The sequence below is a fragment of the Sceloporus undulatus genome, chromosome 3, assembly GCF_019175285.1.
Source record: "Sceloporus undulatus isolate JIND9_A2432 ecotype Alabama chromosome 3, SceUnd_v1.1, whole genome shotgun sequence".
NCBI lineage: Eukaryota > Metazoa > Chordata > Lepidosauria > Squamata > Phrynosomatidae > Sceloporus > Sceloporus undulatus.
In genome coordinates, this window is record NC_056524.1 from 65,897,533 (window position 1) to 65,911,963 (window position 14,431).

The window sequence follows — 14,431 nt, forward strand, 5'->3', positions numbered from 1 at the left end:
TGATGATGATGATGATGATGATGATGATGATGATGATGATGATGATGATGGGTGTGTGTGTGAGAGAGAGAGAGAGAAAGAGAAATGACTGCAGGCTCTTGTGTGTAGCGTGTATGTACCTTCAAGTCACCTGTTGAATTATGGCGACCTCATGATTTTCATGGTATATTCCCAGACACATCTCATCCACACATATTTGGGGATTTGCTCTGGAGACAAGTACATTTTATATATTTTCTGTAATATTATGAAGAAGTATCAGACGTGTGTGAGAACTTTCTATTCGGACAAATTAAGAGTGCACATTTGAACAATAATATTACATAGTGGAAATGGGATTTGCTTCCAAGTAAAAATGCAGACAGTTGAACAGTAGTGAAGGAAACAGTGATACCTAGACCTTTAAAATGGTTTAGCCTAACTGAGAGGTACTCAGAACTTCATCCCGTGCCGAAGTATTTATTCCTGATATATATGGCTATTCCAGACTTGGTTTTAATCTGCTTCAGTTTAAAAGTTCATTGTACATTGCAGTCAAAACGCAAAATTTTCCTTCATGATTCAATACGCAACAGAAATAATACATTTTTAACACCACTTTAAGCGCTGTAGCGCCATCCTGTGGACCCCTGGGATTTGCAGTTTTGAATCCTGGTATCTGCAGTTTCACAAGGTCTTGAGCCTTCTCTGGTTGCATCTACACTACAGAAATAATGCAGTTTTAACACTGCTTTAAGCACTGTAGTGCCATCCCATGGACCCTTGGGGTTTGTACCATGACCTATGAGGAACGCCTTAGGGAGCTGGGGATGTTTAGCCTGGAGAAGAGAAGGTTAAGGGATGATATGGAAGCCCTGTTTAAATACTGAACCAGAGCTAACAAAATGATATTCAACACAGAAAAATGTAAGGTACTGCACTTAGGGCAGAAAAACAAAATACATAGATATAGGATGGGGGACACCTGGTTTAAGGAGACTCCGTGTGAAAGGGATCTAGGAATCCAAGTAGACCACAAGTTGAACATAAGTCAACAGTGTGATGAGGCAGCTAAAAAAGCCAATGCAATTTTAGGCTGCATCAATAAAAGTATAGTGTCTAGATCAAGAAAAGTAATAGTGCCACTGTATTCTGCTTTGGTCAAGCCACACCTGGAATACTGTGCCCGTTCTAGGCACCACAGTTCAAAAAGGACATTGAGAAACTGGAGTGTGTCCAAAGGACGGTGACTAAAATGGTGAAGGGTCTGGAAACCATGTCCTATGAGGAACGACTTAGGGAGCTGGGGATGTTTAGCCTGGAGAAGAGAAGGTTAAGAGGGGATATGATAGCCCTGTTTAAATGTTTGAAGGGATGTCATATTGAGGAGGGAGCAAGCTTGTTTTTTGCTACTCCAGAGACTAGGACCCAGAACAGTGGATGCAAGCTACAGCAAAAGAGATTCCAGCTCAATATTAGGAGGAACTTCCTGAGAGTAAGGGCTGTTCGACAGTGGAACACACTCCCTCGGAATGTAGTGGAGTCTCCCTCCCTGGAGGTCTTTAAGCAAAGGCTGGATGGCCATCTGTTGGGTATGCTTTGATTGAGAGTTCCTGCATGGCCCTTGTGGTCTCTTCCAACTCTATAATTCTATAATATGTATATATTCTCAGGAGTTCAACAGGAAGTGCATTAACTTTGAAACCCATTTGCTGTAATAAAGAAACCCAGTGGTTGACTTCTGCTTTTACGTGTCCCTAGATACTCTTATTATGAGCAAAACCACAACAATACTAGTTCTTTACTTGCAGTTCTAAATATTCTAATTCTGTCTTCATTTGTTTATATTTTATGAGTGCTGTATTGAATTTAGATGGGGAGTGGGACCAAATCAAATCCTTTGCTGAAACATTAACCTCAGGGAACACTCTGGATCAATTTTCTGAGCTTGTGATAACAAGATGTGCAAGGATGTACTCGCTGAACCCAATGTGCAAAGAGAACATTGGATTTGTGTGTTCTTGTTTGTCTCTTGTTGCAATTTCCCTTGTCAATTTTATTTGATTACATACTCCATTGTCACAAATAAATAATGTTAAATCTCTATTTCAGGTAGCCTTTTCTTTACAACTTGTATAATGCCAAAGAAGTGGATATGACTCGTTGTAAGAGTGATATGTATATATACATATCACTCTTACAACGAGTCATATGTATATATGTGGCAACTTGCTATTGTAATGTAGGGATTAAATTTATAAGTAGAAATGTACAATTTTTCAGGAAGTTAATCATAAATTTCAGATATTAGATTTTATTATTTATCAACTCTCAGTTTACTGAGGACTCCAAGATGATGGGAAATTGATTATTATTTTTTAAAAAAATTAAATAAGTAAAAACTTATTAAAACACTCCAGACGTCTCTATTGAAATATCTCTAAAACATGTGAGAGAACATGTTTGAGAATTTTTCCATGGGAAGAATAGTTGTTTCTGGACCCTAGCAGTTTAGGTTATTCTGTCACACATTTTGCTAGTTTCTCTATTTTTAAAACACGACACTCCTCCTGTATCATATTTTTACTGTATGTGTAGGTTAACTGTAAATAACAACAGTAAAAGTTATTTACAATACAATAAATTGGGTGAGATTCTACACAGGTGCAGTTGCTGAAGAGGTATAAGAGCCTGATAAGGCACACAGGGTGAGACTGTAATAGTTATATAAAGCATCATCATATCTGCATCACAATAAGTATAAATTAATATTTCAGGTACTGCATAAGCTAATTTTTTTCAGAGAATAAATGTGAAAAATATATTGTACACTGTGAAGAACCTATGTGGACAAAAACCATGATCCTATATCACTTGTTTCTAAACATCCACATAAGTGGGAGTAAATGGAAAACGTAATGAACAAGAAATGTGAATGACTGTGATTTTGTGCAGCAAACAGACCATCTATGGCTATTACAGACCATCATATGAGGATTAGCTTGCATAAGAATGTAGCATTTGAGGGTGAGGCTATTACCTAGACTTGTAATTAGGAAAAATCTGCTTCCAGTCAAAGGGGCTCTGGATGGATTCCCATGTGTACAAAGGGATTTCTAAAATAAATAATCATTTATTCTCATGTGTAATTCTCACGAAGGTAGCTAGCTTTGAGAACAGGTTGAATCCATTTGGAAATTATCTCTCACTATAACCCTGCAAAGCTTAGTATGGAGGTTTGTTAACTACATGCCAGAAATCTTATAGATTTACAAGCAAATTTCCATCAGGTTCAGGCTAAGAGATAGAAAAACAACTGGTGGAAGAGTAAATTATTTTAGCCAAGCACTTGTACATGGGTGTGAAGAAATCACCATAACCAGACCAGAATACAAATCAGTTTTATGTGTTACCTCGCATTATTATGACAGAGTTTAAGAAACCCAAAACTGTCTTGTCATTCGTGTTGAACGCTGATATGCTCATGTGTATACTTTTTAAATGTGCCATCACAACATTCTTTCATTTATTCACTTTTGAAGGAGAAGTGGTGTTAGTCTGTTACACCAAAAAAGAAATGTCTCCATCTTAAAGAACGTTAATTAATTGTGGCATAAACTTTTGTTGACTACATCAGAAGCATGAACTGTTACCCTAAGATGACTGTGATAGCAGAATGGCAAGTAGTGAAGTTAGATTGAAAATAAAAACAGAAATACAGGAATGTTTCCATGATACAGTTTGGGTATCCCTTATCCAAAATACTTGGGACCAGAAGTGTTCTGTATTTTGGATTTTGGAATATCAATATTTGCATATACATAATGAGACTGAAGAGAGACAGGATCTTCCACAGAGAGGAGCTGAGTTCCTGCCACAAAGAGGAGAAGGAGAGCAGTTTCTAGGCAGCCATTTTGACTGGGTGAGTGTTTAATTTATTTAACTCTTGGGAGAGTGCTTGTTGGTGAGGGGTGTACAATAGTACAGCAGAGGCAGCGGGGGAGCAGCAAACTTTGTCTTTAGAGGTCTCTTTAAATTTTTTCCACTTTTTAAAAAAAGGACTTTTGGGCGTTTCTTGCACATCTTATCAATGACTTGTATGACAGAATTAGGGGCATCTTATCAAATTTGCAGATGACACCAAATTAGGAGGAGTAGCTAACATCCCAGAGGACAGGATCAAAATTCAAAATGACCTGAATATACGGGAAAGCTGAACCAACACTAACAAAATGTATTCACACGCAGAAAAATGTAAGGTATTGCACTTAGGCGGAAAAAACAAAATGCATATATATAGATGGGGAAACCTGCTTAAGGAGGACTCCATGTGAAAGGGATCTAGGAATCCAAGTAGGCCACAAGTTGAACATAAGTCAACATTGTGATGAGGCAGCTAAAAAGGCCAATGCAATTTTAGGCTGCATCAATAAAAGTATAGAGTCTAGAGAAGTTAATGTGCCACTGTATTCTGCTTTGGTCAGGACTCACCTGGAATATTGTGCCAGTTCTGGGCACCACATTCGAAAAGGACATTGAGATGGAGCATGTCCAAAGTAGGCCAACTAAAATGGTGAGGTCTGGAAACCATGTCCTATGAGGAATGACTTAGGGAGCTGGGGATGTTGCCGGAGAAGAGAAGGTTTAAGAGTGATGATAGCCTTGTTTAATGTATGAAGGGTGTCACATTGGGGGGAGCAAGTTTTTTTCTGCTGCTCAGAGACTAGGACCCGGAGCAATGGATGCAAGGTATGTACAGGAAAAGAGATTCCCCCTCAACATTAGGAGGAACTTCCTGACATAAGGGCTGTTCAAAGTGGAACACATCTCCTTGAAGTGTAGTGGTCTCCCTCTTGGAGGTCTTTAAGCAAGGCTGGTAGCCATCTGTTGGGTATGCTGAACTGAGAAATCCCCACTTCAGCTCCACCTCTATCATAAATTCACTACATGTCAATCCAACCACCACTTTATGTGTGAGAATGAATCCTTTTGCTCTTATAATAATAAGAAGAAACAAAAACTTATTTATAGGACTTGTAAGAATATTATTTACCTTCTGGGAGCTTTGAAGATTTAAAAGTACTGAAGACATGCTACAGAGCCATTGTGCTGTAGTGGTTTGACTCTTGGCGACTGGGTGTTTTTTATTTGTGGTTTTCTCCCATTCATAGAATCTGAGTGGAAGAGACATTCATAGGGTCCTTCCCCTTCACCCCAGCGATGTGGAGGAACCACTATAAAATATATAATATATACATATAAATTATACTCTAATATACAGACTATTAGTGAATTTGGGAACAGCCTATCTTGCCAGACTATCTCGGCAATTGTACCTTGGGGTGAAACATCACTGGCTCAAACTGGTTCCATATTTTTCCTCTCCCCTTATAAAATCCAGATCGACTAATACAGAGAAGGAATACTTTATATTATTTCACAGATGGTATTCAACTCCATCAATTATCAGGAGAGTTAAAAGTCCCCCATCATCATGAAAGTGTAGGGTTGCAAAGAGACTGGCTCCTATCTTATTTGTGTACGAATTGCTAAATTAAAGTTTTTGGGCAGCGGTCATAAACCAGATCTCACTTATCACCCAAACAAACTGTCCTTCTTCTTCGTGGTCTCTGCGAATCACCAATGGGTTATCTTCTGTGCTCTGCACAGTTAGCTAGATAATCGTATACTTAATGTGAATTTGAATTCTGAGGTAAGTTGTTTAACAACAACTTGCCCTGTGATTTCTCAGAGAATCGCTTACTTATTGGGAATTTAAATTCTGAAAATTGCTGTTTTAGGACAGCCTGTACTGTGATTCTTAAAGAATCACGTACATTAAATACAAATTTAAATTCTGAGGTTAAAGTTGCTTTAACAACAACTTGCCCTATGATTTCTTAGAGAATGCCTTACTTAAATGTGAATTTTAAACTCTGAACTAAAGCATGTTTTAACAACAGCTGTATACGTTTTTTTAGAGAATCACATATTAAATGTGAATTTAATTCTGGACTAATGCTGTTTTAACAACAGCTCTGTACTGCAGTTTTTAAAGAATCACATATTTAATGTGAATTTAAATTCTGAGGTGAAGTTGTTTAACACAGCCTTAAACTTGGCAAAGTCTTTTTCCCTTCTGAGGAACTGCTGTTGTTGCAGAACTTTTCCCGCCTTTTTCTTGAGGAAAAGTTTTCAAACAATGCCTGCCTTACTTGGCAAAGCCCCATTATTCCTCTTATCTCTGAGAGGAACTTATAGAATGGCCACCGGCCTTCCTTCCTCAGCATGGCTAGAGATGCTCTTTTGTTGTGGACAAACCGTCTCTCGGGCCATTCACTGGCTTTGTCTCCTCATTCTCCTGAAGAGAAGTTGTTACTGGCTGCCTCGACTTCGTCCTTGCTGCGTCCCTATCTCCCCAGGATCAAACCAATTGGAGGTCATCTCATTGGTCCCTGACTCTCGGAGTGAAACCAACTGGCTGGCAGCCCAACGTGGATCCTCATCGGTCCCTGACTTTCCGGAGTCTTACCGACTGAATGGCAGCCCAACGTGGATCCTCATCGTCCCTTATCTTCGGGGTCATACCGACTGAATGGCAGCCCAACGTGGTCCTCATCGGTCCTGCCTCTTCGGGGTCATACCGACTGAATGGCAGCCCAACGTGGATCCTCATCGGTCCCTGACTCTTCGGGGTAATACCTGACTGAATGGCAGCCCAACGTGGATCCTCATCGGTCCCTGACTCTTCGGGGTCATACCAACTGAATGGCAGCCCAACGTGGATCCTCATTGGTCCCTGACTTCTGGGGTCATACATGAATGGCAGCCCAACGTGGATCCTCATCGGTCCCTGACTTTAGGAGTCATACCGACTGAATGGCAGGCCCACGTGGATCCTCATCGGTCCCTGACTCTTCGGGGTCATTACGACTGAATGGCAGCCCAACGTGGATCCTTATCGGTCCCTGACTCTTCGGGGTCTTTATCCAATACTGAATGGCAGCCCAAGTGGATCCTCATTGTCCTGACTCTCTGGGGTTCATACCGATGAATGGCAGCCCAACTGGATCCTCATCGGTCCCTGACTCTAGAGTCATACGACTGAATGGCAGCCACGTGGATCCTCTCGGTCCTGACTCTTCGGGGTCATACCGACTCTGAATGGCAGCCCCAACGTGGATTCCTCATCGGTCCCTGACTCTCTGGGGGTCATACCGAACGGATGGCTGCCCAACCTCGATCTGTCGTCGGTCCCTGACTCTCCTGGGTTCATACGACTGGATGTGACCCACATGGATCCTCATCAGTCCCTGACTCTCTGGGGTCATACCGACTGGTAGCTGCCCAACATGGATCCTCATCCGTCCCTGACTCTTTGGAGTCATTACCGACTGGATGGCTGCCCAACATGGATCCTCATCGATCCCCGACTCTCTTGGGTCATATGACCGGATGCTGCCCAACTCGATCTGCATCGGTCCCTGACTTCCGGTAGTCATTACCGACTGGATGGCAGCCCAACTGGATCCTCATCGGTCCCTGACTCCCTGGGATCATACGATTGGCTTGCAGCCTGACATCGACCCTCATGGGTCCCTCGCTCTCCGGTGCCAAAACCAATTGGACGGCTGCCAACTTCGATATGCATCGGTCTCTGACTCCTGGAGTCAGATCATTGGCTTATAGCCCAGCTTCAAGCCTCGTCGGTCCTGACTCTCCAAGGTCCAACCATTTTGCTGGCTGAAAGGCTTGGATCTTCATCGATTCCCGGATCTTATGGGTTCAAACTGTTTGGCTAGCTGTCCATCTGGATCTCATCAGTCCTGAATCTCTGGGGTCCATTATGCTTGACTTGCAGCCTGACTTCGTTCCTCATTGGTCCCTGACTCTCGGGTCAAACCTGGTTGCTGCAGCCCGACTTCGATCCTCATCGGTCCCATACCAACAGTATGGCAGCCTGACTTCGATCCTCGTTAGTGCCTGACTCTCTGGAGTCATACCGATTGACCTGTAGCCTGACATTGATCTTCGTTGGTCCCTAACTCTCTGGGTCAAATGATTGGTGGCTGCCGGCTTTGATCTTCATCGGTCCCTGACTTTCAGGACTAATTCCGATTGCTTGCAGCTTGATTTCTACCTTTGTCAGCCCCTGACTCTTCGGGGTCAAACTGATATGGGATGTTAGCCAGATTGCCATCATTGTATGGCTGCATTTCGTCCTGACTCTCCTTTGAGAGACGAATATTAAGAGTCTACGTTGGTACCGTGCAAAGCTGCACAAGAGGATTCGAATGCAGCTGGCTTTTCCGTTCTGAGGGCCATTATTGATACCGTCGCATGCGCCTTGCTGCTACCGGGTTCATTTTGTGGCCACGATTAGCTGTTCCCCGCAGCCAGTATGGATGATGCTGGTTTGGGTTCAAAGCCATGGTTGTTCCCTCTGTACCGAGGTTAAACTATCAGCAAGTTCTCTCAATTGGGCCATGAGGTACCCTGTCCTCAAACCACCACCAGTGGTTCACTTCTTTGCCTCTGAGCCAAAAACTGGTTACCCTGACATATTCGTCCCATTTCATTCAAAATTGGACTTTTTTCAGGTTGCTGCCTTGGTATTGAGGAATGCCAGCATCACAGGACAGTTATACAGTGCAAATATTCCTTCTGTACCGAGACATGACATCAGCTATTCCTATATAGCCAATTTGGGGGAGATGGTGCTTCCTCCATACTGAGGGAGGACATCACCATTTGTATGCTACAATTTATGACGACGTCCTTCATCTTAGACTGGACGGCAAATGTCACTTAATGCAGAAATTCAAGTGTGACTTCTGAGTTGGGCCCCTGTAAAATTGGGAGCACAATCGATTTACTCTGGGTACAGATAATCCTTCACCGCATGGACGGCTTCAGGACTGTACAATCACAATCTCATAAATTGGTTCATCCCTTTCATACCTAGGGACGCTACCATTATACAACCAGTACCAGCTCAATTGTGATCATCTTGTTCCCTCCATGGGGGCTTTGATACCAAAGCACAGAAACCCTCATTCATAGGGAAAGGTTTTGCCACTTCCCAATGTGAGTGTCACCTAAGGCAGTTGATGCCTATTATCAAAGGCCATTATATATAGTGAGAAATACATGTCTATTTCCCATACCCCTTCCAAAGGGTTTTTGTCAATGCCACTCTCTTCCTTGGAACAGGTGGCAAACAACTGCCACAATTCCTTTCCATTTTCTCCTCTGGGCAGGATGCCCTCTGGGGACATCCCTCGATTTTGAGCCACCATTTAAAGATCTGTCCACCCCATGGAAATTGGAATATCTGAGGTTTGCTACCTGTCTCATCTCTCCTGGCCGATTGATTGTCATACCATCCTATTTCTCCTGAACCTCTGGTCCAAGGCGTCGATTGGTGATGGTGACAATATTTCAGACCTCCACCTGCAACCCTAACAAGGCTATCCATGCATTCTGCAAATTTCTTGGGGCATCTCTCCCCTAAGGGAGTCCTGCGCTCACCTAATGCTATGCACTGTCACAGTGTACTTCATGCTTCATTACGCGCCCTGGACCTATACGATAAGGGTTTTTGAGCGCCACTGTTATATGGTTCTTCTAAGTCCTTCTGCTTCATTACTGGCATGTTGCAGTTAGTTAATGCTAGCTTGAGTCGTTCCTCTAAGCATTAGGGATAACGTTATCATGATTTCTGTCATATTGCCTGGTTTTTGCACCAGCTGGCTAGGAATTGGACTTTGTGGCTCTTAACGTCTATTCCAGCTCCACTGCTCTGAACATTTTTGTCCTAGGGCCCATTCTGATGGATTGACACCGTTCATCCTGCTATACTGTTTGATTATCAGTTCTGGCTGTTTCTTGCCATCTCTCAATTTCCTTCTACAGCTTCTACAGGACTATCATGTCATGGGATACCATCCCCACAGGGACTTCTTTCAACCTGACCGTGTGGTATCCCTTCTCTTTTAAATGCTGTGATAGTCTTATTGGATCATACAGCCATGTTGTTTTTCTTTCTCGTTTTACCAAGATCTGATGCTTTCATTGCTGATAGCCTGGAACATTACGCTCAGATTACGCGTGTCTTGTGGCCACAACAATTGGATCTTGCAATTCTCTTATTCTAGTCAGAAATTTTTTTGTGACTTATGAGATAATATTCCTCCTCTCTGGTGTCCACGTTTGTTCCAGAATCATTTGCTGGAGCTCTTCTCCGTCGATCTCATATGGCTCTCTCTCTATGAATTGCACTTTTCAACCATCTCATTGTTGACCACGATTGTCTTTTCTACTCTGTAAAGAGAACATTTAGCCCTGACTAACTAGCATTCTAGCTGTGTCTGTCACTGCCAGATCTCCAAATCATGGTCGTTCTTCGTAGAGGCTTTCGGTCTCTGTCGCCTCTTCAGATCTTTGATGAATGCTAAGTTTGGGGCTTTGTAAGCCCCCTTTTCCTAAATATACCAACATCCCGGCTGTGGCTCTTTGCATTTGTTGTGAGCTCTTTGCCTTTCATGTTGGATTCAATCCACCTTTTGGATTAGACAAGGTCTGTATACCAGACCTTCTTGCTTGGCATCTTCCATAGCTGCTCACAGTAGTGAGATTCCTTACTTCCATGTTCACTCACTATTCGGTGGCTTTGGATATATCTCTTACCAAGAATCTGTGCTATCTTAGGTCAGGTTTTCCCTGCCCTTAGTTTACACCTGCCATTTATTTGCCATAGTTTACCTACATCTGTGCAACATTATGGTTAGTTGGCCAGCCTGTTTTTCTACCATGGGCATGTTTCCCTGCATTGGTGGCTGTTCCACTACATCTCAGTATTTCTACATGCTCTGTGAGTCTTTTCAGCGGGGCATTGTCGTTCCTATGTTTGCATGCCCTTGGGATTGTTTCCCACCTGGTGATTTTATTGAGGGTCAATATGCCTTTCTTTTGTGGCTGGCACTCCCCCTCCACTGACCTAAGCTTGCTAGTCTAACCCATTTGTGTGATTCGCAGAGACCACGAAGAAGAAGGAAAGGTTGCTTACCTGTAACGGTATTTCTTCGAGTGGTCATCTGCGAATTTCAATATCACAAATCATCTCCCTCGCCCCATCCTCCCGCCGTCCCTCGCGGGCTGCTGCTCTCGGACGTCCATGGAACTGAGGTTTAGGAGGGAACCGACTGAAAAGCAGTTGGAGAGTGGGGGGGCTACGCCAAAACGCCTTTAATCTCTCCAAGAGGTTCGAAGCTAACTGTGCAGGCACAGAATGATAACCCATTTGTTGTGAATTCGCAGATGACCACTCGAAGAAATACCGTTACAGGTAAGCAACCTGTCCATTTCTGTCCTGCCCTTTTTTCTCCATTTGTATACCAAAGAAAACAGGGCTCTGAAACATGGAAACCTTTATCGGCTTCCTCTGGCAGCTGCAGAACTGAAACAGCTGCCCACTGGAAGAAGGGCGATTCAATCTGGAAAAATAGTGGGCTAGAGTTTGGAACACTTGGTTCCTTGAATAACTTTCCTCACACCATCCGCTTTTGTAATGGACCAACTGCAAACACCTGCTCATTTAACATACCTAAAAACATGACCCATAGAAGCTGGGCTTTAAAAATCTTGTATGGGGATTTATTCTGAGCAAGCATGCACAGAACTGAGGCGAGTGTGGACTGTGCCTGCCCACCCTCCCGGCCCTGCCCATGCCAATAGCCGCATGCTGATCATTATTCCAAGCAAAGGATCAGGTAAACGAGGTTCGCAAGTAGCAGCTGCCTTCCTGCCTTCCTTCTGGTGGCACCATGGGCACACCACCAAAGCCGGGGACAATTACCCCCACACACACACACACACTTTTGGTTGTTGTTAGCTGCCCACAAGTGGACCCAACTCATGGGGACCCTATGATGAGACTTCTCCAAGACCCCTGTTCCTCCACACTTCCTCAGGTCCTGTAGGCTCCGAGGTGACCAGATGTCCAACCAGAGTGGAGGACAAGACACTGCAAAAACATGGACGTTCAAGGAAAATGTGGACGTTACCAGATTAAAAGCGAAAACACTAACATACTGTAAAGCCAGTATTAGAAAGCATTATTTAGCCTCATTCTTGAGAAGCTGGTGAGAGAGAGGGTTGATGAGAGCGAAGTGGCTTTCTTGTTGCAAGGGGGCCAGCCTTTGTGACTCATAGCGTTGCCCTTTTTGCTTGGCAAGCAGCTACCCTGAGTAACAAGAAGTAGAAAAAGGATTAGCCTAGGTTTTTTTTCTGCAGAGATAAATGAGTGTCATTTTTGTTTATTGAACTGTATATATTTTCTGGTATTATTTCAGCTGTTTGCTTTCTTTTGCTACTTTGAAATGGTTTGGAGATTTATTCAATAAAGAATATTTTGACTAACATAAATGTCAATTCATGCTTTAAACATGCTCAAAAATGGAGGGCATTTTGGAATTCCTCCTGAGAGAGAAGGGTGAAATGTAGACATGTCTGAAAAGGACTCCTGCCATTGTTATGTAGGCTCGGCCTGTGGCCTCCCCTTCGAGTCTAACCATCTGTGTGTAGGCTTCCTCTCTGTCTATTGCCTTTCTACCTTCCCAGCATTATTGTCTTTCCAATGAGTCCTCCTTCTCATGATGTGGGCCAAAGTATGACAGCCTCAGTTGGATCATCTTGACTTCCACCAGAAGGTCCAGGCTAGATTGTTCCCGGACCCATTGTTTGTCTTTCTGGTGTCCATGCCGGGTTCCTCCGCACTCTTCTCCACACCACACATCTCAAAGATTTTTTTCTTCCTATCTTCTTTCTTCACTGTTCCAGCTCTCATCCAGGACATGGTGTGGGAATACAATAGCTTGCTCTTTTCACTTTGTGCTCAGCTGATATCTTTACACTTTAACACACCATACCAGGGGGTTTCTACGTGCGCACAGGGAGCCTTATCACACGGCGGGCTTTGAACTCTGTTCCGATTCGACGGGGCCAACCATGCAAATCACACTAAAACGTGAGCATTAGTGCTACTATTCCCCAGTGTCACTCCTCTAGCTGCCTCCTGTTGCATTCTGGTATTGGCAGTTTTAAGGAGGGTATTTAGAAATCTCAGGCAGAGAAGAATTCTAAATACCTCCCCCTAAAAACTGCAAATCCCAGAATGCAACAGGAGGCAGCTAGAGGAGTCAACTGGAATAGTAGCACTTAAGAGTATAGTGTGTAATAAACATCATTATCTCACGTGATTGCTTTTATGGGGGGTTGTTTGAGGCAACTTCCGCAGTCAATACAAAGTGATTCCTCCTTTTGGTGAATTCGGTAACAAGCAATTCCCAAATTGCTTTAAAGCACACTTCGATTTCACTCCGAATTGGTCTTGGTGTGGAATGAACTTTGCTTTCGTTCTCTGGTTAGACTCTCCAACCTCAAGGTCCACATTTCCATTGTGCTGCGCTGCGATTTTGCTCCATTTGCTTCCAGTTCAGAAGGGCAGATTTAATGTGATTGACAGTGTAGTGACATGTGGGGAATGAAAAGGAGGCTGGGGGGGGGGAGAGAGATGGGAGAACACGGGGCCATCAGATTGGGGGAAGCACAAACTCCACTCCCAGAATTCCATAGCTCGCGCCAAGACCCTGACCCCACAACAAACTCCAACTCCCGAATTCCATAGCACTGAACCAGGACAGTTGAAAGTGGAGTCAAACCAGATTATTTCCAGGTGCAATGCAACCTAAGAGAAGGAACTGTTACAAAGGGAAAGGAGAGTGGATTGGATTCTGGGAATAGTGTATTTTGGGAGCATGGGCGAATAGGGGACAACCAGATCATTTCTGCACTCGCTTCAAAAGAGGTCTCCTTCAGCGCCAAAGGATTACTTCAAGTAAACCTGCAGCTTCTACCCCTGTATTATCTTGCCCACTCCCCCCTCCTCCCAGTGACAATACAGTTACGAATCCTGACGCCTATGCATGTCAATCATAATATAATAACATAATAATAAATAGATGGGGGCTCTGACACGGAGGATGTGGCTGAAATGGATGAGGAGAATGACAGGAGGATAGATGTAGATGTGGCTGCAAGGGACACAGAGGACCAGTTTGGATTTGGCTGCCAGGGATGGGAAAATAGAAGGAAGAAACGTGCAGCAGTCATTCACGTGAAACTGGATCCAGGAAGTGACCCCCTTCTTCACCCTGGAAGTGCAAAGGTTCACGATGCGCTCTGGCCCCCATTGAGCATGCGCAAGAGTCCCAATTCAAATAGTTGAATCCGCATGGTATGTACGGGTGTGGTAATTCAATGTGCATTTGCTCTGCTTTGACTCAGGAATCCCCACAATTTTGTTGTTCACCTGTGATCATTCATCAGGTGAATTGCCTTGGATTTGAATTGACTCTGCTTCCCCTTCATTTCGAATGAACTCTGGATTTGA